At 40.7% G+C, this 24,954-nt stretch overlaps 1 protein-coding gene across 2 annotated transcripts in view; it reads left to right on the forward strand.

Annotated features, from left to right (window-relative positions):
* LHFPL3 (LHFPL tetraspan subfamily member 3) overlaps positions 1 to 24,954 on the forward strand; it is a 236,452-nt gene that overhangs the window by 160,229 nt on the left and 51,269 nt on the right. The gene's annotated exons all lie outside the window — the stretch shown is intronic.

Raw genomic sequence — 24,954 nt, forward strand, 5'->3', positions numbered from 1 at the left:
AGCTGGTCTCAGTCCTACTCTTGACTATTATCCACGTATCTGAAAGCACCAGCACATTGGCCCCAGCCTGCTGACTTGCAGACAGTCAGCACACTCAGCCCTAAGATAAATGGACCTGAAGATTAAACTTCACATACAGCTCCAGACCTCGTTAGAGCCTACTAATGTTGTGGGTTAGGGAAAGTGTATATTGCTTGCAATTGCCCATGTACATCTACTCTACAGGTACTGAGGGCACTTGTTTCAAAGACTGTCTTTGTAGCCTTTTTCTTCAAGGGTAAAATTCAACTGTATTTGAAGATTAAAAGATTTATAAGAAGGATATTGACAGCTATGCCACAAATGCCTTCAGCACCAGCATTGTGTTCGACTTGTCTATGCCATACAAAGCTCATGAACCCAAAAACTGTTTGTTTTTGAACTTGAACAAATGAACAGAACTTCATTTGTTTTGGCACCTTGTGAGCAAAACACAGCTTCAGGAGACTCGTCACCTCTCACACTGCTGGCACAAGCTCCTGCCAGAACATGTGATCCTCAGCGTGTCAGACAATATCATTCAGCAGCTCATTTTCCTCAGAAAAAGCACAGAAATGTACCAAAGCATTAGGTTCAATGCAAACCAGAACTCAACCAAAAAGGGTTCACCCCATTTTGTTCTTCACAGTCAAGCTTAATATCCAACACTTTTTTAAACTGTCCTTCAGATGAAAAGAAAAAAAGACAACCTGCCTTCTAAAAAAAGACATCTCCCTCTTCACAAAAAGCTTCTGCCAAACAGCATCTCCCACATGGGGTGAGGCAGGGCAGGCACTGCTCTGACACAGGCTCTGTGCTTTGCAGGGGCTGGCTCCTGGCAGGCCTTTAGGGGCAGCAGGGCTGGCACCTTCACTGAGAGACAGGGCCAGCACTCTCCTTGGTATCTGTGGCTTCCTTCCTGGCCAGAGATCAGTACTTTTTCAGGGTGCCAGGGAAGCACCTACTGAGACAAGAAGGCACAAACACTTAATTCCCTCTGGTGGTCTCTACAGGCTCAGGTGGTCAGGCAGTGGTCCGTGGATAGAGGGGATGTTGATTACTTACAGCACAATGAAGATGCTAACAGAAGATAAAAGGACAATGCTACAATGCTTGCCCTTGATTTGGCACCAAGCAACCTCCTGTCTGTACCCTTTGCACACAGTATGCATGTTTGTGGGCTTTGCCATTCGTATTATAAACTGTGCCCCCTTGCCCCATTAGGGCTGGAGAAATACTCACCAGACTTAATCCACATGCAAAGTATTCATGCATCTCTTGTAAGTGGTCAGGTTATGAAAATACTGAAATATGCAAATATCACTAATGTGCTTCCCACACAGACAAAAAAATAAAATTGTGGATATAAGTAATTCAACCCTCAGCCTCCCTAGCCACTCTTATAATGGGAAGAAAAAGTCCTCACAAGAAATTGTCATGAACACTGAACGCCCATCTCTTCTTTCCTCCTCACCGTCTGTTTGCAGTCTTGTTTCTGGGTTAGCACATCTGGATCACAAGCATCCGTTTCTCAAGGAGGAGTCCCCACTGTGCTGCTGTCCTCAAAGGGCAAAAAGATGTCTCTGAACTGTCAGTGAGCACTGGTGATGGGCTGTCCACTGGCTGAGAGTCCAGGAAATCCTCGTCCTTGATGTCCTTTGACCACAGGTCTGGACAGCCATGATAAGCACGGTTTCCTCTTAAGAGACAGTTGTGGTTTCTTGGTGGCTTTGCAGGAGAATGGACATGGGCAGCAACCAACACTGACTGTATCATGGAACTCCACTTGCCCTCTCAGCTCTTCCTCTGCTGCAGGGCTTTGCACCACGCACAGCAGTATTACGCAGTAGCTCAGCAGAGGGGAAGAGATTGTAAATTAAGTGTAAGAATCACAACTGTTTTCATTTGTGGAAAAATCCTCAAGAAGAATGAATTATTAAGCAATGATCAGACAGCTGGGCAGCTCTTTTCTTAATGAGGCAGACGTTGTATCTTGGGGACTTGTTGCAGATCAGCTCCTGCAGTCTCATTAATGAGAGCTGCTGGGGGTTGTGAGTTGGAGCAAGCACCCAGCAGCACAGCTGCTTCTGAGCATTGGTGATGAGTAAACATTTAGAAGTATACAATATGCAACAGGATGGCAAAGAGGTGAGAAAAAGATGAAAAAAAGAGCAAGCTGTACTTCTCTGTAGACTTACCATGCTGAATTACCACCTGCTGTATGCTTTTGATTACTACAGTTCTGTGTATCTACATAGGCTAATGAATGCTCATAAATTAGGAATGTGACTGCTAAAATTATTCACCGGATAAAACAGCTATATTTTTGCAATACAAGAAAGTTTTCCACCAAATGATAAAAATAATGCCTTCTCATTTCTCATTTGCTGGTGTTGGAGAGTAAACTACCATGTCAATTTCAAGCCTGAAGCTCAAGTTTAGCAGACTTTTTTTCAAGTTACATTGTACCTAATGCATTTTCCTAATCATGCAAATTTTACACAACAATCTGTGCCTTCCTCATTTTAAAAATTGCTTTTTGAAGAAAAGAATATATTTCCAAAAGACCTTCACATTAGGTTTATGCCACTAGCAAAAGAAGAGGTGAGAACAGTATTACATGGTTTACTTTAATTTATAGGAAATAATTGCAATGCCTTATGTAACGAATGACTTAAAGGCCTGGATGTTATTAAGCTAATGGCATTCAGGGTGATAACAAAAATAGTCAGGATTCATCTTAGCTTTAAGCTTCATCAACCTGATCAGCATCAGGCGTAAGCCTCAATGTGTTGTGTAATGACAGAATGTAACATTTTCAACTCTAATGTCTTAATGACATAAAATTGAAGTTTTGCCCAAAGGGTGAAGAGATGAAATAAAATGTTTGCAAAAGAAAATGAAGGTGCAAAGCAATTATTTTTATGGTAGAAGGTGGTAATTTGGTCTGTATTAAGTGTGATAAATAAATGAACATTCAGAAGAAACTATCCAGTTAAGTAATATCAGTCAGACCAAGTGGGTGGTGCACTTCATGGACAGCAGTGCCTTTTCTGATGGATGGAACAGCTTTACAAGGTGTGTATGCTTAATGTCTGATTCACCTTTTTTGCCCATATGGTCACAGATAAGCAACTTGCAATAAAAATTTCCCAGAGTTACAAGCCCATGGCTGACATAGCTAAAAGGACCAAGGCAGCTAGATGGAAGATCTGAGGGATTCATCTACCCTGCAGTGATTGCAATTCAGACAGACAGATCCAAACTGCACCGAACAGCTCCCAGTAGCCAATCTGTAGAGAGCTGGGCATGGTGCAGAATGTCCAGGAGAGTACTTACCAGTTTGTTGACACCTGTGCCCTCATTATTCTCCATTCTGGTGCTGCCAGTGCATGATAGAGGTTGTTGAAGCCTAGCTCTGTACATTTGCTTGTGCTGAGGTTACTGCAGAATACACATGCTTAAAGACAGAAGCTAAGGGGAAGGAAGGGGGCATGTTGGTGACAAAGCAGTTTTCTCTAAGAGCAAAAAAAAAAAAAAAAAAAATAGCATTCTTGGAGAGGAAGAGAATTATCTTTGTAAACAAGAATATTCTGCTTACATGGTTTCAGCTGCAACAGAAAACTGTCTTCAGAAGACCTGCTGTCTGGAGCTGAGTGACAAGAGGCCAGCAGTGTGCATGTCCCATTGAAGTACTGTATGACAGAGTGCACATCAGCAGTCATTCTGTGAAAGGAAAAAAGCTCAGGTCATAGCATGTGTGCAAACTGCTGCAAAATTGCAAAGCCCTGCTTAGGTGCATGTAGTTCTCCTGGCATACATTCCCAAACATTCAAGTTAACTTGCTCAAAGCTAGGTGAATAAACACCTGAATTTTGATACCCATATTAGTTTTCCCTTATATTTACAATGAAAGAAGAGTTGCCAACAGCCTCTGCTAGTAATAAAGACTACAAATCCAGTCAGAACACTAGGTATACCCTCCTATATCCATGTTTTCTATCTGACAAAAAATCCTATAGCTCCTTTTTTTGTAAAGTTGTGTACACCCTACTTCTCTTGATACACAAGAAGTCAGTATATGTACATTTTCATTTCAATTATCATATTGTTTTTGTTCAAATATAAAATACAGCATATCTGTTACACTGTTTTCTGTTCCCTGTTTTCCTGAGTGGCATTTATCTTAGTGTCTGCTTGTCTCCTCCCATCCATCCTTTTTGAAGCTCAAGAGTGATCCACAGGTGTCCACTTCAGCCTCTTGCCGCTTCAGCGTGGCTCTGTGTTCAAAGCACTTGAGGTGACTTTGAACTCCGAACCAACTTGGACACTTGAATTTCTATTTGAGAATGGAAGTGTGAGATGAAGTCACTGGGGAGCGATGTGTGATGGGTTGTTGTAGACAGCCCACCACATGTGCTCTCAAGGCTGCAGGTGGCCAAAGGAAGCTGGAGCCTTCCTCGGGCCAGCTGCAGCTATGTCAAAAGGTTTATAGACTTGTCTCAAAGGAGAAATATTTAGGAACCCTGCTTTTCAAAGGCAGAATTGGGGTCTTTGAAGCCCAGAGCCATAGGTTCCAGGCTGGGAATTCCTGGCTCTCACTTCTTGTTTCAAAACATGATTCTCTGCTGTGTCAGCCAAGAACAAATCCTTATCACAGCTGTGAAGAGTTCACAATTCTCCTTCAGCTTCAAACAACAAATGGCTTGTCTACCATAACATCACTGCAATTAGCTCCAGTTTTCTTTATGTGCTGACAACCTATCATGCCACAGTGAATTAGAAGAAACTCTTGGTAGGCAAGTAGTACCACGTGGATTTCAACTAAAGACTGCAAATAGCTGCCAAACAAACATACTTTTTAATGAAGCTTTTTACCCAAAATTTCCAACTTCAGGTAATGGCAAGTATTCATCTGTGATTTCAACTACATAAATAGAGAAAATATAAACATGAAATATACATTGTGATTAGCATCAGAGGGAACTTCATACCTCCTGGATGAAGAGCCTGATAGCATTGCCATTGGGTCTCTGCCCAAGGTATAAACTTTCATTCAGGGACTATATAAACAGTCATGGGATCCAAATAATGGACTTTCCTTTGCAGTGCCTTCATGTCATGCACTCTCTTGCCCAATATGTATTGAGTTCTATCACACACAAAAAACCCCTTCAGCTTCAGGCAGAGAATTTTTCACACCCCTCCTTCACAGCAATCTACAATATATTGTGTAGGACACTTCTTGGAGAGCACAGCTGGAGATGTGAGAACTTGAAACATGAGAGAACTTCAAATCAATGCAGGCAGAAAATGGAAGTATTTTGGAGATTTTAGTAGTAACTGAGATGAGAAAATTTGGGGAGGTGGGACCAGAAGTCAAGGTGATTCACTGTGGACTTAGAAAATACTGCTAGGTCTTTAATTTACTTTTGCATTTAGGAGCATGTGAGAAGCTACTTAGACTTTTATACTTGTGTTGAGTGGCAGTAAGGGAAAAGCATGGAGCAGGATAGCAGGGTGTGATTTCTAGTCCTTTCACCAAGCTTGAATATATCATTTGATTTCTTCATTACTCTGTCTTCTAAATGGGGATAATGAGAATGACTTTTATGATATATGTTGTGTTTCAGCAACAGAAAGTGAAGTAGGAAAGCTAAATAGCGAAGATGTTATTACTAAAAGTATATGTACTGAAACCAAGCCCCAAAAAAGTATTATTTCAGGGAACTACTTTACCATTGTGTTTAATGATGATACTCTTAAAAAGAGTTAAATGAAAAATCAAAACTAAAAGTCAAAAGTTGATTAAAATGCCTTATTAAATAAAGGTCAATTTTGCAGCGGTGCTGATTGATATATCAGCTGATCTAACTGTTTCTTTACAGCTCCATGTTCTATAATGAGAAAGAAAATTAGTCCTAAGCATATGCATTAATTACTTACCCAAAGAAGCTGGAGACCATGAATAAAGAGTCTTAGTTCCCCACTGATTAACAAAGGAAGAACATAGCACTTACTGTCTCTCAGAAAGATGGATCCCACATGCTGTTACACTCTGAAAGGAATCTCATACAACAGCTCAGTTAAAGAAATTATCTTTCTTTCCATTTAATGGGCTCATGATATGAGGGACCAAGTATCAGGACTTCAAGGCATCTTGATCACAAAAAGCTAGCCAGAAACACTTCTTAAATGGTATACTGTTGGTCCTTTACCAACAGGTAAAGGGGGACCTCAGTGCATTGTATGGGTTCTTTGCTCAGCTTAAAAATTCTGTAAGGCAGCAAACCACAAAGGAGTAAAGCATTGCAGAGTGCAATGGCATAGTGTGTACCAATGGACGATTACCTCATTAGGAAACGCTGTTACAAGATGAAACAGAACTGTGGCAGGCCTAGACAAGTTTAAACAAAGCCTAACAGATTTGGAGACCTGTGTTGTTAACTTGAAACAAAGCCCATTGTGTCACAAGCTTTTTAGAAGGACTGTATTTACCAAGCCAGATAGCAATAATTGTGCCAAACCTAGTAGTAGCACTAGAAAATATTTTTTTAAGTTTGGGCAAAAATCAGAGATACTTTTAAATGCATAGATATATAAAAGGGAAGCAGCTGGCACACATTTCATTCTTTTTAGAGCTAATCACACAGAAAGATCATCATACCCCACCATCCACGCTCCCTCCCTACTGATGAGGACTGTCTTTTTAGGAATAACAACGGAGAACTGGAAAGCTCGTAACTCAGTTATTCTTGCATTAGTGTTTTTGGCCAATATGTTAATGTAGACTAAATAACGAAGGCAGGTTTGTGCCAGTAATCGAGACTTAATGAGGAACAAGTCATCTGTGGGAATATTTTGCTGTCCAGTCCAGCCTGCCACTTCACAGAGCCTCCCGGGCTGTCCATATGCTCACAGCAGTCCTAATGTCTTGTTCTAGCATATAGAGGAAGCCTGTAGAACTGATCTCAAATTGTTCCCCATTTAAGTAAGTTCCAGCAATTTTCTTAGAAATCTTTCTCAGTATTTAAAAAGTCATTAGATGCATTATCATAATTTTACTGTGAATTTGTTTTGACTCTTATTCAGTAGTTGCATAAAGCTAGGATAATTTTTCATCTGCAAATAAGCTGTCTGAAAATAAATTCAGGTAACCTCCCCCTTTGTGATCACAATGTCAAGAGAAACAAAGGATTATGTCAGGATCTTCAGAATAAGGAGCTATCTAAAATTCCAAATGAAAGCAAGGCAAATAGCCTTGTTTTCCAGAGTTATACTCAATAATGCATGTGATTACTAATGAGATATTTGAGATATCTGTCTCTTTCAGGTTTCTGTCACAGGTAACAATCAAGGCAGCTTATTACAGTAACAAGCAAAACTGGATCTGCTGGGTGCTGGCAGTGTAGTATTCCTCTAGTCAGTCATTTTCATATTGCTTTCTTCTAGAAATTTCAAACTGTTCATGTTATTTCGGGGCCACTTTCAGAGTTGATATGAGCTTTCTGTTAAATCCCTCATCTCCTGAATGCCAAGCTTGGTGGGCTCCAGACAATTATTCCCACTGATCCTGTACGCCTTGCCCTGGGACATGCATTTTAATTCCTTTGCTCTGGGATGATCCACAAGACGCAAGCTTGACTGGGCTAACAGACGGGGTTCTTGGCTGCCAAGATCTTTGCTACTTTGCCATATCTGAACAGTTTTACTTGGTACGATATCAGTCAATAGCAGTAGAAGAGGAAACAGAAACATTATATTCATAGGTAGCACTTCACTCAAGACTGATTTAAGTGTATGCTAACTTCATTTGTTAGAAGGGAACGCAATCGATGACAGGTGAAATTATAATTCAGAGAGAGTCAATCACAGTTTTTCATACCTCTTGTATCTAGAGGGGGTTTTTAATTCATATTTTTAAATGATATAAATGACTTTTTTCATTGCACACGGCCCATGTTATTCAGTATTGTCTTTCAGGCATTTGATATGTAAGCATTCCAGCTGTCAGAAATACTTTCATGCACTTACTTTAAGAGCATTAGTTTGAAAGATGCTTTATAGACATGATAAAACTGAAAACAGGGTTTTCCTTGCAGTCCTATTTGACTAAATGTATTTGCAGTACAACTGCATGTTTGATTTTACAAACCACTTTCACCTTAGTTTTGTAAATCTAATCATTTTCAGGATCATAATGAGCTGAGCTGGCATGAGTTGCACAGTCATTCATCTCAAAGTACTTACATCCTTTTAGGTGGCAGCATTTGACACAAGACAGACCATTGCTCTGTGCTGTGTGTGCCATTTCCTTCAGTCCTGCCCTCGTATTCCCAGTGAACTCTCTCCAGGTTGAATGAATTGTTCATGTCTACTACCTGCACACTGGAACCAAACCTTCCTACTCTTTGTATAACTCTGCCTGATAGAGACTGAAAAGTTCAGCGTGGTCACTTAAACTACTCTCTGATATCACAAAAGCTGTGGGATAGTCCAAATCCCCCTTATCAGCATTGCTTAAACTGCAGAATCAGAGCTGAATACTCTCCCAGAAGTGGTTTTAACTCTGCCATACCCAGAAAAGAAACTACACCTCTACTTTGCTCAGTTTCCTCTTCTGCAGCCAAGATGCTTGGTAGCCCTTCTATCTGCCAGCACCACTCCAGCTCGTGTTAAACTGACTTTCCAAATGGTCTCTGTCAGTGTGTGGCCATGTTTCTTGCTCCATGGTGTATCATTCTGCATCAGGGCATGCCTTCAGAATGAGCCATTTGCTGACACAAATAAAGACTTCTTTGATCCTCTTCATCATAGCAAATGAGAGAGATAAAATGGACGTTGGAACTGGCTCCCAGTAGTTTGGAGAAAAACTAGGTGTTGTAAATTTCTCTCCTTCCTTACTTCTCCCCTCCCAGAAAAGGAAAAGATATGAAGAAAAGGAGACCAGGTGCTGACTTCTTTATTTCATACATGTATACTGAATTCAGTTAAAAAATCATCCCAACATAAGCCTGCTGTCTAAAGTAAGTGTCAGAGCACTGTGTATCCCTCTGTCTTTCTTTGTTTTCCTTCCTCAAACTTCCAAGGCTTTCATAAGCTGTCACTCCACATGGACAGTCTATAAAGGTGAATCTTTACAGCATGAGTAGTCCCTACTGTTTGGTACAGCTGAAGACACTGAATTCCCACTTGCGTTGTCTACTAGGTAGACAAACATCTTGAAACACTGAGCAAACCCGCTGGCATTGCTGCCAACAAAGAAGTGTAAAAATACATAATATTTTGCTTCCTGAACACAGGTGCAATAATTTAGCTGCATGCTTTTACATTTATACCGTAGTATCACATGTGAAAGAAAATCATATATCGGAGAAGTATTGAGAAAAATAGTAGTGTTATGTAAATGCCTGCTAAAATGAGTGCATCTGGAAACGGTGCAGAATGGAATAGTTCAATTGTTTAATGGTTACTTCAAAGAAAGCAAATTCTGAATCCAAATTAGATTGGCACAGCTAAAATGTTCTCATTTTAAACAAAATGTTTACTACATTTTATTTTTATACTTAAGTAGAATATTGAAACAAAATCTCAGAGCTTTTCCACTGGGCATGTTGGATGTGATTATGCAGTGATTTCCTTCATCCTGGTAAATCAATAAGAATTTTAGATGGTGGGAGTAAAATGAATCCATAGAGTAACTCATACACATTTTAAATGTTCATGAATCTCACTTAAATTAATCCTTGAATACAGAGTTTCAAACAACATTTTTTCGGGTGTTTCAATGTTTGACATGTATCAAATAGTTCCACGTCTCCTTTGAAGAACTGTCATAACACTCCAACAATAACAACTGGGTGACCCCTTGAAATAGAACTGTGATAAAGCAATAAAGTTCTGACATCAATATCCTACAGAGACAAATATTGGTCTACTAGAGAAAGTGGAAGCGTATTAGAAATCAGTCAATGTGTCTCAAACATGAGAGAGTTGAAAACATTATCAAAGAGTTAATTAGAAACTGAGTACAGAAGCCATGCTGGCAAGGTGTAAAAGTGTTGTACTTTTATCCTTGTATCCTTGATGGAAGTGCTGGATTTGGCAAATGGAAAGAAGTAATGCTAAATGGTTAAGGAGAAACTTTCCTTGAGAAAATAAAAAATTGTATCAGCATTAAGGCTGCATTTCTGTGCCCTTTTGGAACTAGCCTGCAGCATCTAATTGTTGAATTTAAAATGATAGCTGAAATCCTCTGAGAATACACTGGCATGTGGCCTCAGCACTTCCAAGCCAAGGCAGTAGCTATCAAAAGAGCAAAACTACCTTCTAATGTTCTGCCTCAGTTTTATAAGTATTCTCCCTGCTGCTCTGTAGATGTTAATTCCTATCCATTATGGGCAAAGATGACATGTTATGAAGTACAATAAATCTTCTTAATATAACTATCAGCCCAACTATTTTCCTGAAGAGGGCTGACAAGCTTATCTTAAATAAATCCGTAAAAAAGCTCTGTGAAATGATCAGAAGTTGTATGTTTACAATAATGCCAGAAGATCAGCAGGTTCACACGCTGATCAGTCACTTATACTCTAGTGAGCAGTTGGCATTTGGGACTGCATCTGCTCATCAATCAACCAGTTCTCATACAAGTAAGATATGGTGAAGTTGTACTCAGACACCAATCTAGATACAAAAATGTTGCATAGCTGCTAGATACTGTAGATGTTGGCATAAACTGATGGGATGTCAAATTTCAGAAAGATTTGTGTATCAGATCCGACCTTATGATCACAAATTACCAAGGTATCACCCTCTTCATGTAGTCATGGAAAGTGGTCTTGCTGGTTGGACATCCATACTCACTATGACACACTATATGCCACTTAGATTCTTTTTCTTGTACTTTGAATCTTTACCTAAAACCAGGCAGGTTAATCCAGCACTGTCCAGCACGTGCTAAACCTGTAACACATTTGTGCAATAATTCAGAGTATTCTTTAAAGCTCAGCACAGTATTGAGGTTACAGCAATCAGCCTCTGTTTGAATAGACCTATAGTGATTTCCAGACATAAATTGAAGTTCTCTTCAAAAAGTTGCAGAGAGATAAAGGCATTTATAATAGGCATTTATAATAAATAATCTCTTTTGTTCCATTTTCACTTGCCATCAGATTTCCCCGGCTGTGCCTCCGTGCCTCTCTTCAACCTTGTTTCTCTTTCTTCCCCTGCTTTCATACAGCACACATTTGTATCCCTTTTGCTTAAAAAATTTCTTTATTTCTCTTCTATTTCAGACCTTCAACTTTCATAATCACAGGACTAGGTATTTTCTCAATTTATATCTCCCTCGTTACAGGGGGAAAAAAGATTATGTCATCATTCTAGAAGACAAAATAAAAAAGAAGGAAAGGGATTTTTTAGCATATTTTGTTAGTGTAGATCTAGTATTACAATCAAAACTCCAACAGTAGAAGTATTGTAAGAGTATTGTCATGCTTAACCTGCTTGGGAAGAGGAGGTGAATGTTATCACGCTATAAGTATACATGGGCTGTTATAGCTATCTCTCACATCAAAGCACTCTGAACCAACCAATTCTTGTTTAAACAACAGAAAAAGAACGCAGTAATTCATCACTTGTCGAGTCTAGTTAATGTATCATGCCATCGAATTTGTGAGCGTGCCAGTTCAACAGTTTGAAACATTGATACTTTTCATTTCTAAATCATCAGTTTTGTGTTCTATATGCATTTATTTAATGAAAAATGACCAAAAATTGAATTCAGAGAGTGACTGATGTCTAAAATGTGTTAAAAAAGCATTGGGTTCTGCTCAGCTGATAGGAGATAGATACCAATAACAGAAAAATATAGATCTTAACCCTGTACTAACAAACAATCTCACTAGAAGGACTCAGAGGTTAATACAGAACATATCTACATATCCAAAGGTAAATATGTTTGGGATGCTTTAGACTCCTCACCTTACATAGCTAATAAGCTCCCAGAATTCATCTAGACATGTCATTCAACTCTCAGAAAATTGGGTTGTCAGTGTGGGATATCATACACCCAAAAAGAAAATCACCTCGAGGTCTCCTCTGAAGAACAGTAAGTGCTTGTTCCTGACAAGACTGTCCTTGTAGATTGGGCATGTGATGAAGGTTGGAGCAGTGTGAATACATTAGGAGACAACTGATGCATTTCAGCAGTGCTATGCAGTAGAGCCAAAGGTTAACTTTCAATAGCTTGTATCTGCCTTGGAAAGCACAGCAGTCTCTGCATTTCCATTCCATCTAAGCATCTGAAATCTATTGAATTAGGTGAATTAACCTATATTTGACACTTCTTTCTTTAAGGTTTCCAAGAAACTTAGTCTCTAGGGATTATGATCTTACTTTGTCTGCCATTTTCTAGTGACAGTTTAGTGCCCAGTTCCGAATGAACATAATGAGATATTTAAGATAAAACAGTCCTCCTTCAATGGTCTACTCTCCCATCTGAGTAATTCAATTACAGTTGACTTGCATTCATGTTTAAAGAAATAATTTGTGCTTTAGAAATTTCTTCTAGCAGTAAAAGGCTGGTCCTCCTCTCATCCTTATATCACGGCACCTTTATTGTTGCTTGTAAAAAGACAATGGCAGGTAAACCAGCCAAGGCACCGCAGCAGCAGGACGTGTGCTTGCCCACTGTACCACACATTTAACTAAGAAAAGTGAAGAATTTGTGGTTGCCTATTCAGTATGTCCAGTTTCTGGGGTTTAATTCATGTATTTTCAAAGTTGGTAGCAAGGATGAAATTTCTGATCATTATATTTTCCCGTCCTCAGGGAAGTAGGACTTCTTAAACATCTTATTCTGAAGACAATTAACAAATTCAGAATTCTGATTTTAATTCAGCATCTCATTGATTCCTTATAGCACACTGGATACCAGCTGGATCTCAAACCAAGAGGAACCCCAGCATGGAACTCTTTCTGAACAAACTGCTAGTTAAATGCAGTTTTCAAGAAACAAAGCTTTATAACGGATGGATGTTGAATGTAATGCTTTGCCTTAATTGGATTTTTTTATGCTAGCTCATTTCATTTTCATATCTTAAAGCACATTTTTCCATCAGAAAAAAATTCCATATGGAATTACGTTGCTTATCTTCCCACCTGGTTAGTAATCATCTTCCCACCTGGTTAGTAATCCTCTTCCCTAATAACTTTTAAACCCATCATGCAATTTCAACAAAACTTGACAAAAGCTTAACATTTTAAAAACATTCAACTCCCAGAAGTGTTCTGAAGATCAATGGCTGGATAAAAGAGAGAGCATTAATGAGTGATCCCACTAAGGGAAAGCCAGGAGATTCAGCGCTTTATAGCACTTGGCTGGCTGAGTCAGCACAAATCTCATTTCAAATATACTGCACTGCCTGCTGTTTCATTATTGGCTCTTATGCTAAATCAAGTTAGGGAGAACATATGAAAAATGTTGGAAGTGTCTATATGTATGTACATATGTATGTACATATGTATCTGTATGTATTTGCATACATAAAAAGGTAGGGAATGTGTAATGAAACCTAGGGATTTGAGGGAGAGAGGCCATAGGGGACATCTGGGACATTGGGAAGCAAGGGAGCATAGAGACTTTTGGGAATCCAAGGGCAGTTGTAAGTGCTGGTGAAGGATCTGAGTCCATAAGAAAGACAGCTATCATCGAGAGATGGATGTTAGTGGAATCAGTGTTGCCATGGAACTGTTAACAGGCCATGACAAAGAAGTTGGATTGTACTCAGGACATACAGAAGGAGGATACATGTTACTAATTGAAAGTCAGACTCCATTGGTCCATTGTACTGCTTTTGTAACATTGGGTTCATTTAAAGCTAAATAAAAAGTCTGTTCAAGCATTTAAATAATTCAAAAAGTAGCTCATGAAATATTCTGAATTAACTTTAAAGAAAACAATACCATAGGAAGAAACGGGGATATCACTTTTCAAAAGAATCTGTAAAAAATCTGTTTTGATTCAGCACCAAACTGGTTTTTCTACTGCTTGCTTCAGCCATCGAACTGAAAAATTGGTTATTTACATAACAGTTATATTTTAAAATATCTGCAACACAGGCAGGGCCATTACCTTTTGCTACAAGCTTAACTTGTGTGTCCAAAGATGTGCCAGGGAGCCAGAGCTGCCTGTTAAGTTCTGGATGATAAGATCTCGGGCTGTGCCTCAGAGATTCCTTGTTCATCTGGAGATAAACAAGGTAGAACCAAGCTACCTGCCTTCACAGATGATAATCTTCCTAGGAGATACTATCATTGCAGCAGCCACTGTAAGAAACTTTTCTGAAGGTCGATGCATACAAAACAATCGATTCTCATCTGCAGATTAAATTTTGAATGTGCCAAATGCTACCACAGCTTATGCGACAGATTTTAAGAGACAAAGTCTACAATACTGATTGAAGTCATGATGTTTACTGCAGCTGACAAACTCAATGGGCCATGGGTTGTGCCTGGGGAACTTCTTCAATCTTCCAGAAAATGGATATTAACTCTTTCTAATGAACACTAGGCAAGTGGCTCCCACAGTACAACTGGTTTTTAGATAAGAAAAAGCTGTATTCACAAGCCCCATCAATCAGCACTTTGCTACAATTACCTTTTAAAGAGAAAGATAGAGAAGAGCTTGTCTAGAAAATTCAGCATTCTGAGGATGTAGCATTCTTTCTTGTTATAATCAAGGAAAAGTGGAGGAAGGCAAGTACCATTAACACTCAGCCAAGCAACTCTGCTCTGGGGCTCTAGGGCTGTGCTGTGCCTAGCTGCTCTGCCCAGGATTTGGCCACCTTTGACACCAAGCCCATGCCCAGCACTTTGCATACACAGCATGGGGCAAGAATGTCTGAGACAAATCACCATCATCCAATTCCTGCTGTTTCTGTAGCCTCTTCAGCAGTGTAAGCAAGGCCAGCATCAAGTCCAGTCATCCTTGCTTTAACGTGCCCACTGAAAACATGAGGACTGTTTCTTCCTCCTGAAATAAAAAACCCATTATCGTCTCTTCAGCTGACTTTCAGTCTGATTACAACCCCCAGCTCAAAGTATCAAAAAAAAAGATGGGTTGAATGCAAAGTTACTGCTACCCAATGAATAAAAAAACCTTAATTTAATTATTTTACATGCTGAGACAGTTTAAGGAGTGTGTTGGATGTGTCTAATCTTAGCTTGTGGTAGGGTATTCCCTTCCTACATGTGTCCCCAAGCTTGGGAGGGAAGGACCCGGTAGCACTGTGGGTAGAGAATTTGGAAACACTGCCCCATGTAGGTCCATGCTTGGTCCAGGGATTGAGGCAGTGGGCAACTATTCCAGTGAGGCTCTTCAGTACAGCACTGAACTTGCAAGGCATGCCTGAATGTGCCCTGGTTCCAACATTTCAACTCCTGAGTGTTTTCCTCCTCCTCTAATGGTTACTGAGATGCTGCTTCCAGCATTTTTTGTGTGTATATCCAGAGGATGGTGCATAGGTCCCTTAAGTCACAACCACCCACAGATACACGGCTCAGGTCTTTGCAGCCACACAACTGCATTAGTGCATTACTGCAGTGCAGTCAGAGCTAATAAGCCCTGCTGACCTGCAGGATTTCACAGAATCACATAATGGTAGGGGTTGAAAGAGACCTCAAGAGATCACTGAGCCCAACTACCCCTGCTAAAGCAGGCACCTTACAGTAGGTCACACAGGTAAGCATCCAAACGGGTTATGAATATTTTCATAGAAGGCTACTCCACAACCTGTCTGGGCAACAGTGTTGCAGTGCTCCATCATCCTTACTGTAAAGAAGTTCTTACACATGTTAGTACAGAACTACCAATGTTCAAGTTTTAGACCATTACTCCTTGTCCTATCGCTACAGACCACCGAGAAGAGCTTGGCCTCATCCATTTGCCTCCCACCTCCCTTTAAATATTTATAAACACTGATCAGATCCCCACTCAGTCCTCTTTTCCCCAGGATTAACACACCTGGGTAACTCAGCCTTTCTTCATACAGGAGATGCTTCAAGCCCTTAATCAGTTTTGTGGCCCTCTATATATAGGCCCTCCTATGCTGGACTCTTTCTAGGAGATCCCTGCCTTTTTTGAACTTGGGAGCCCAGATATGGACACAGTAGTCTAAATATGACCTCACCAGAGAAGAGCAGAGGGGGAGGATCACCTTCTTCAACCTGCTAGCCTTTGCTTTTGCAGGCTTGCCTGCCCGTTCAGAGGAAAGCATTTCTACGGGGTCCCCTGGGCTGTGTCCGCTTGTGTGACACAGAAAACCCTGTGTCCCTGCTGACACTCTGCTCCAGAAAGATCTTGCCTCGCTGTCTGCAAAGAAATATCATTGGATTCAGGAAAGGGAGAAGCAATCCAATGGTGGCATAACTACCATTGCCTGTGCTCAAAACAAAGACAGCATATTACCATGATTTTCCTCAAATCCACTCCAAAGGCAGAAGAGAGGAGGCTGGAAGCATCCCTCACCTTGAAGCCAGAACAAAGGACTGGGGAGAAGAGAGACTATTTTTTATTTCATATGACTTTGGACATAGCACATACCTGTGTTGTGCCCGTTTCCCCATCTGTCCTGCATAGGCTTTGGCACACTCTGCTTGCCTCTAATGTCTTCTGCAAGGATTTTTCAATTAATGCTTTGAGACAGTTGGAGTTCCTCATGAGGAAGATATGATAAAAGTGCATATTACCATAAAAAACAATTTGTTAAAAATAACTCTCATGAAAAGTCTGTCAAATTGAGAAAGTTGAAAGGAAGTGCTGTATTAGTCAAGGTGCCAGACTCTGTTCTTTAGTCTGCTTCATACTTTTGATTTTTCACTTATGCAGGCAGCTACCCCCCAATCTGTGCTGTACTGGGGAAAAAAAAAAGCTCTGCATCTCATTGATCAGCAGCATCAGCAGGACTGTGCGTGTTGTGAAACTTCAGCTGCTGTCGCAATGCTTCTGGCTGAGCTGCTTGAGAACTGCAGCAAGAAGTGTTCACCAAGATGTATACAAGTATAAAAATTTGTGCAGTCACTCGGATAGCTCAGTCTTTGTTTGTTACAAACATTCATGTCAGCTATCAGCTCACTCACAGCATACTTCAAGGAAGTCCAGCCAAAAAAAAAAAAAAAAAAAAGAAAAAAAAGGTTGCAAGGATCTGTTTGTGCTGAGGTTTTATCTGTGTGGTTTCACCTTATTAGATGCAAAGTTTTGTATTTTTCTCTTTTCTCTGGAAGTTTCCGATGTTTGATGTAGAAGGAAAAAAAACCTTTATGCCACATGAAGTTAGGGAGGCATCTTCTCAAAACAAATAGGAATAGCAAGCAAATTACGGAGCAGATGAGAATAGCAGAAGCAGCAGCAGGGATCTAAATTCACTGAATAACACATTCACTCAGAGGTTTCCCCACTGTCTCAGTTCTGCTTCAGCATATAGGTCATGCTGTGATCACTGGAGTGTCATGATGAAGGGGATGATGGGCACTGTGGAAGTGTACTCCTGACAAGGCACTGCCCCATCCATCAGGAGTTGCCTCCATCCCGTGGTCATTATCACCTGCCATTGTTGGACAGATGTGTCTGTCAGTAATGGAGTTCCATCCAAGTGTATTCACCTGGATTTCATTGCTGGATGACTTCATGGCTAGCATTTTAGGAAATTCAGGTTTTCAGAGACTGTTATAATATGTATAAGTCCATCTATATTTTCTTTAGTGATAAGAAAATATGAATAGTTTGAAAGCAATCGTTTTCAATTCAAGGAAGTATGGCTTTTAATCTAAACCAAAATTATTTTTGTTTTGATGAGAGGAGAAGCTGCTTTTTCCTAACACAGCAGCAATGCAGAAGTAAAATCTTACTCTGGTGAGAGAACTAAACAAGGATAATAGACCATAAGCCTATTTATCTTCTGTATACACACTTTTAGTCTCTGTTAAAATATATAGTCTCCATTAGCAATGAATTTGTTGTGGCACAGTAAGGTGCTTTAGATGCTATCCTGGATGGTCTTATTAATGATGAACATTGTATTGGAGCTGTTCTAACAGCTCATTAGTACCAAATGAAGGTAATTCTGTTGTTCGCCTCACCACTGTCCCTTGATTCAAGCCCAGTCTTCATGGTTTGAAGCTGTGGTACTACACATTCAAGCTCACAGACCAGAATAAATGAATATGTACTGGTTATGTTAGCTCACAGAGAGCTCCAAGATCTCCAGCAACACCCAGATTGAGATGACACAACACGTGGTCTACATATTTGGAGAGAAGAGGAGGAAGGGAGAGCAAAGTCTCCTCTTGGTAGCAATAAGCTGTTAGATCAGCACAGCTGCATGCTGACCAGGAGCATAATATAATTTAAATGTATGAGACACTTTGGCACATCCTGAAGTGAACGCTGCCTGATCAGCAGCCACTTAAATCTGAGCCAACATGTGTCCTGGCAGCCCAAACGGCCAACTCTACCCTGGGGTACAGCAGGCTTAGCACTGCCAGCAGGTGAGGGGAGGCCTTGTCCTGCTCTGCTCTGTGCTGTGCAGCCTCACCTCCTGCACTGGGTGCAGTGTGGGTGCCACAACATCAGAGGGGCATGAAGCTATTAGACAGCGTCCAAAGGAGGGATATGAAGGTGGGGAAGGCTCTGAGGGCAAGGTGCGAGGAGCGGCTGAGGACCCTGTGTTTGCTCAGCCCAGAGCAGAGGAGCCGAGGGGAGGCCTGATGGTGGCTGCAGCTCCTCACAGGGAGCGGAGGGGCAGCGCTGAGCTCTGCTGTGTGTGACAGCGACAGGGCCCGAGGGAACGGCATGGAGCTGCGTCAGGGGAGGGGCGGGAAAAGGGGCTCGGGAAAGGCTCTGCACCAGGGGGCGGTGGGCGCGGAACGGGCTGCCCAGGGCTGTGGGCACGGCGCGGAGCTGCTGGAGTTCAAGGAGCGTTTGAGCAGTGCTCTCAGACATAGGGGTTGAATTTTGGGCGGTTCTGTGCAGAGCCAGGAGCTGGATTCAATGATCCTACTGGGTCCCTTAGAACTGGCAATAGTCACTGATTCTGTGATTACAAATTGCAAAGGAGGTATTACCCAGCTGTGCTATTTCAGATGAGGTACTTCAGACTTCCATCCAGGTAGCTGCACAAACCCCTTCCAGCATTTGCACCTGCTTGCATTGAAAGCTGCAGTGCCAATGTGTGAATGAAACTAGGTCATCCTTCTGCTAAATCTAAGGCTTTATTATCACATCCATCAGCTAGCAAGGTCATGATACATTTTGCAAACTGTTCATTAATTCTGTACAAAAACAGTGACAGTTATGATGCAGTTTCCACAGCTGGGGGTGAAAAATGTCTCATATGCAAACAAATAGCATCTGTCTGGCTTGGGGATTTACCACCCTTTCCTTAAAATAAATGAAATGTGGATGAATGTTTGAGGCATTCACTTGAACTCTTCAAAACAAGTCAGTAATTACACTATTAATCCCATTTTAGTTTAATTTTGTGAGTTGTGAAGCACATTTCAGCATTATGGAACAGACTGTCTGATCCACTTGGGAGCTGACATAACTTGAGATAAATAATTCCTTCTTTCTGAGACACACTGTCCTGTCTCAGAAAGGTGCCTGAATTCAAGCATTCTACACCAGAAACGACAATTGACTTTACCAGGTCAGAGGCAGAGCTGGATGCAGAATAAGACATCGATTTTCTGTGGGCAGAAGGAGCCTTGAAGTCCTTCACGGGGGGGGAACAGCCTGGCAGGGAATGCAAGCCTACCCTGCTGAAGCCACTGGGAGCTTCTTCATTGAACTAAAGATTGCAGGATCAAGTCAGCATTAAATTCCACTCAAAGAAGCAGAGAGTTCAGCCACATCATAAGGACATTATCCATTCAATGTATGCAGGATTTAAGCATGCTTTATAATCACATCTTTACTCAGCATTTGTCTGTAGACATGCCCTACATGAACACAACCATTCCATAATAGTACCACACAATTTAATAGTGCCAATTTCCAAAAATGCTCAGTATCTCACCAACAGTCTTATCCTCCATGTTCAAACTTCTTTGATCGCACAATGAAAACTGGGATAAACATAAGGAAATACATACAGGCACTCTGGAGCTCACAACTTACGGTTTCAGCATAGTACACTTGCTTTTTTCCTGCTTAAAAAGGATGTGTATAACAACGCTACAATATTATTACATATTGTAATTACAGAGCCTAATTATGCGATTATATGTCTCTACTCTAATTGTACAATTAAAAACCATTATAGAAATTATGGGAATGGTTTGAATCAATTAAACTATGCTCCAAAAGTAACGCCTCCTATTTATTTCCATGGAAACTACAACAGATACAAAGAGCACAATAACACTGTTTAGTAGGACAAATTCTCGGCTACAAAACACTATTTTTCAACATAGTCACCACCATTAGCTATGCATTTTAACCAGTGACAAACAAGAGCCTGCCTGCTGTGTTCCTGAAAATCTGCACCAGCCCAGGTGACCCACTGTCACCATCACCACAGCTGAAACATATCACAGTGGTCCTACACAATTGTGTCCTATGAGAGAAATGCTGCTCCATCTTACTTGGCACTGTTTTGCTGTCAAATGAATAGAGGCGTGGAATATCACAGGTAAATGACCGTCTGGAGTTCCAAGTACTCAGCCATAGTTTTGTAATACTTTCTAGTCTGGTGCTCCATTGGAGTGACTTGACCCAAATAGGACAGTTGCGAGCATGTGCAAATAGCAAGGAAATAACAGAGCAGAATTATACCAAGAGTTGTGGACAGAAAACATACAGCCTGTGGGATTTGGTGTCATCAGGGAATATGGAGAGGATAAAGACAAGGCTGTGCTAAGGTGTTGGTAGCTGCTGTAGTGCAATCAGGTTTTGCAGGGAAAGCTGCCAGCATAGCACAAACACAGCCATGCACACACCTAGTCTTAACCACAGAGCACCTGGGTGCCCTGCAGCAAAAAGTGCAGCTGTTACTTTGCACTGAGGAGCATCTGTAGAAGACAGGAGGATGTCCCTTGGTTCTGTTAACAAGAATTTAACACAGGAACTGTGTTCCTCACATGGAAAATACTATTTTCCAGAAAACATCTTACAGTCTATTGACATGAAATTGCAGAAAAATAATCTTTCTGTTGGGCACACCTTTGCTCTTTGGAAACAAAGAATTTTTCAGGGCAGTCAGTGTAGTATTTTCTGAAAGCACTGAACTTACCTGAGAAAATTGCAAGCCCTAGGATATTTTCAGAGTGAGAGGAAACATGGCTGGCTGATTTATTCCACACCTTTCCAAGGAGCAGTCTCGCTATGATTCCAGCATACAGGGCTTGGAAAACAATTTTTTTTTGGTTTTGTGTTCATCATGCTTTATTTTCATTTAAGCACTAAGGTGCACCCATAGGACTTGTGTATATGTTAAAAGCCTAACAGATCAATAGCCTAACTGAAGCAGATTAATCATAGGCTCCCATCCTTGACTAGGTGTTTTTCCAGGGTGAGCCTGCTTTGGGGAAACCCACTCACAGGCTTTGCAGTTCCTCTTTACACATGAAAGCAAGAACATTATTTATGCTTTGATAGGCAATGTCATCTACCTGCAGCACAACCATTAGAAGCTCAGCAGAGGTATTTCATGAGATATATAACCTTTTCAAGGCCCACTTTTTTTATCCTGAAGGCACAAGATAAAGATAGTGAGTCTAACTTCTCAGTTTTGTTCGGTTTCATGTAAACTCATTTTGTTTACAGTTCATTTCCCAGTTTCATTTTTCATTCACTCCATAAGGCTATTTTGAAATGAATATATTGGTGTCTCCGTTTATATATATCTCCCACTCCATTCTCTACTTTTACTTCCCTGAACAGCAGGGCTGCTCAAGATGGTTTTTTTTCATCTTCATTTCTCAGAGTTCAATCACATTTTATAGTTCAAACACATATTCTGTGTTTTGTTGGCAGTGATTAAAGTTCATCCCCTGTAAATTCAGCATCCAGTACCCAGCAGGCAGATAATGGAGTTCATATGCTGGTTTCAAGCACACCATACTAGTAGGCCAATGACAGTTGTCTCTCTCTTGGCCAGTACTTCACAGCAGGACAAGCTCTCTGTCTGACCTGAGCAGAAGAAACAAGTTACCGTATTTGAATTGTGGCTTGGTTCTTCAGCAGAATGTGGGGACTTCAGACCTCTTTGATTCATACCACCAGGATTCAGAGATGTAAGCATGTCCTGTGCAGCAGGGCCAGAGCTAACTTCAACCTCATTTGTGCAAGCACAACAATAGAGATGCAGAAGCACAGATTAAACAAGAGAGCACATAAATTCATGTTGGATAATAGCGATGAATCATTGCACCTACACTGCTGTAAATCTTGCAAGGTAGAGGATGGGCATGGACTAACCTTATTTATGCATGATGGCAAGCTTTGATCTTTTTACCAGAAAGCTGCAATGTAGGCATATCTTCATTTGATTTTGCCTTGCATCCCTGATACGTATGTTCTGCAAGAACATGATCAATGGCAACACAGTCACTGCCACAGTTCGAGTAGGATTCAACTCCAGGAGGAGGCTCTCATATGCACGTGAGGTAGCTAAGCTTTCAGATTGTCACAGGAGATCCAGTCAGTACTTTTCAATGGAGAGCAGGGGCCAGTCAGCTTGTCCTTCATGGGACACACTTCAGTTGCCCACATTTAATTGTCCAGTGCCACTTGAGATTGCTAAGAATAATTGAGTTATGTACAGAGCAGTCAGGGGGTGAACTACTGTCTGAACATGCCTATTTTCATCCACTGTCTTTTAAAGGAACCTAGAGGGTTAACTTTGTTTGGATTCCTGGATTTTAAGCTTTAATGAACACTGCAACCTTCCTGTGAGTGTAAATGAAACTGAAATACAAAAGGACATCCAACTCATCTGTTAGAGAAGGGCCAACTGAGCTCTGCTGGTATATACACCTTCCACATCTAGTTTGGATTCTCTTGGTACAACTATAATAATAATAAGCATGGACATGGAAGGGGCTGAAGCACTGTCCAGGTGGCTACTAGTGTGCTGCCAACACATCCCTTGGTCAGCTTGTTCTGGTTATCAGTTTCTGGGAAATGGCCTCCACCCCACACTACTTCATCACAGTGAATGCACGCTACTTATGGCCTAAATTCATCCCTCCTTCTGGAACTTACCTTTCTTTACTTAAATATCTGACAACATAAAAATTTACCTGCTCTTGCTCTTATTCTTGTCTCTTTTCAGTCTTTTCTCTTGCAGGGCTCCCACGTTACCCTCTTTTGGATAAGGGCAATGGGCATTGAAAATAGTGAATTATTAAGTATGTCTAGAAGGCTGGCCTGGATTTAGAAATATAAATGTGAAAAGTAGTTGGAAATTAAGCTGAAGAGCAAGATTTTGTGGTTGTGTCTGCTTCACTGAATGACAAAGACATTTCATAAGCATAATAACATGTGGAAATCAAGTTAAATTAGGCATCAAATACATCTGATAATATATAGTTACAAAGAAAATTGAAAAACGAAAGATTTCAAGAGGCAGTTTTTCAAATGAGAGATGCAGCACTCTGCCTGGGGATCCCTGTTTGCTGTAGGGTATTTCTAAGGGACAGAAATGGAGCAGGGGAGCTCATAGCATCTTGCAGACATACTCTCGTGCAAAATGAATTCCTGGAGCTAATTTTTGAATTAAACAGAGTGATACCTTTCCTTAAATATTTGCCCTTAGCTGAGTCATCAGTGTTGGAGGAGGAGGTTCTCTCTGCACAGAAGACACTGGCATCAACACCTGCCCTGTGGTGCTCTCTGCCCCTCCTGCAGCCTGCTCATCCATCAGTGTCAGTTCTGCTTTGCCCCCAAAGTTAGATTAGTCTGTCACTCTGGAAGTGATAGTTCAAACTATTTTCAATGCAGAGGCAACATCTGAAGACCCTCTTTCTGCAGTCTCTTATTGTACACCTTTGCTCCATATGGTTGGCCAGATTTGACTGGACCTTCTGGATCATTAAAACTAAGCTTCTGCCCCTTTTTGTTCCTGAGTGTCACAACACAATTTTTTCAAGGAGTACATTGTGCTACTTGCTTAATATTTCATTACCATTTAACATCCAGATCAGGTAGCAAGTTGGTCAGCTAAGCCTGTCTGTAACTTCATAAGGCAAACTTCCTTCTCAGCAGTAAGTCCATCAAATTCCAGAGAAATTGCCCCAGTGATTTATTTGACCTATTAACTAAGGAGATTTCATACAGCCCTGACTGATTTAACATGTTTCAGTGGGCAAATAATTGGAAAGGTTCTGCTACCAGAGTAACTTTAGGATATTTTTTTTACATTCCTGCTATGTAACTAAATTTGGAAAACAAGTTTCTCAACCATATTTCTTGGGTTTCTATCTTTCCTTTTGTCAGCTTACCTCCAGCAAGATTTTCAGCCTTTCTACTGCATGTGATGTGATTTTTTGGTATTTTTGTAGAAATCTCCAAATAGTTGAATGCTCATGAGGAAATTTGGTACTTGAGGAAGCAGATCATTAAATTACAAAGCACGCATCAGCCAGGCTGGCTGGTATGGGAGTCAGACCACTGCTGACCTTTCTGGTTTTCACTGCTCTTCATGGCTCAGCAAGTGTGTCAGATGCACAGATCATAAACAGCATCGCTTCTAAACACAACCAAAAATGCAGAAAAAAAAAAGAAAAAATAAAAGAAATAGTGAGTGGAGACATTCTCCCCATCTTGAGATTCCTTCCAACCTTGACATAAGAAAATAGACTTTTTCCATAAGAAACAAAAGAAAACTTTCATTTTCTCTTTCTAAATAAGTGTAATACTAAGAAGATGATGAT

The sequence above is a fragment of the Centrocercus urophasianus genome, unplaced genomic scaffold (genome assembly GCF_019232065.1).
Source record: "Centrocercus urophasianus isolate 14NV4802_14NV808 unplaced genomic scaffold, USGS_Curo_1.0 seq_15, whole genome shotgun sequence".
NCBI lineage: Eukaryota > Metazoa > Chordata > Aves > Galliformes > Phasianidae > Centrocercus > Centrocercus urophasianus.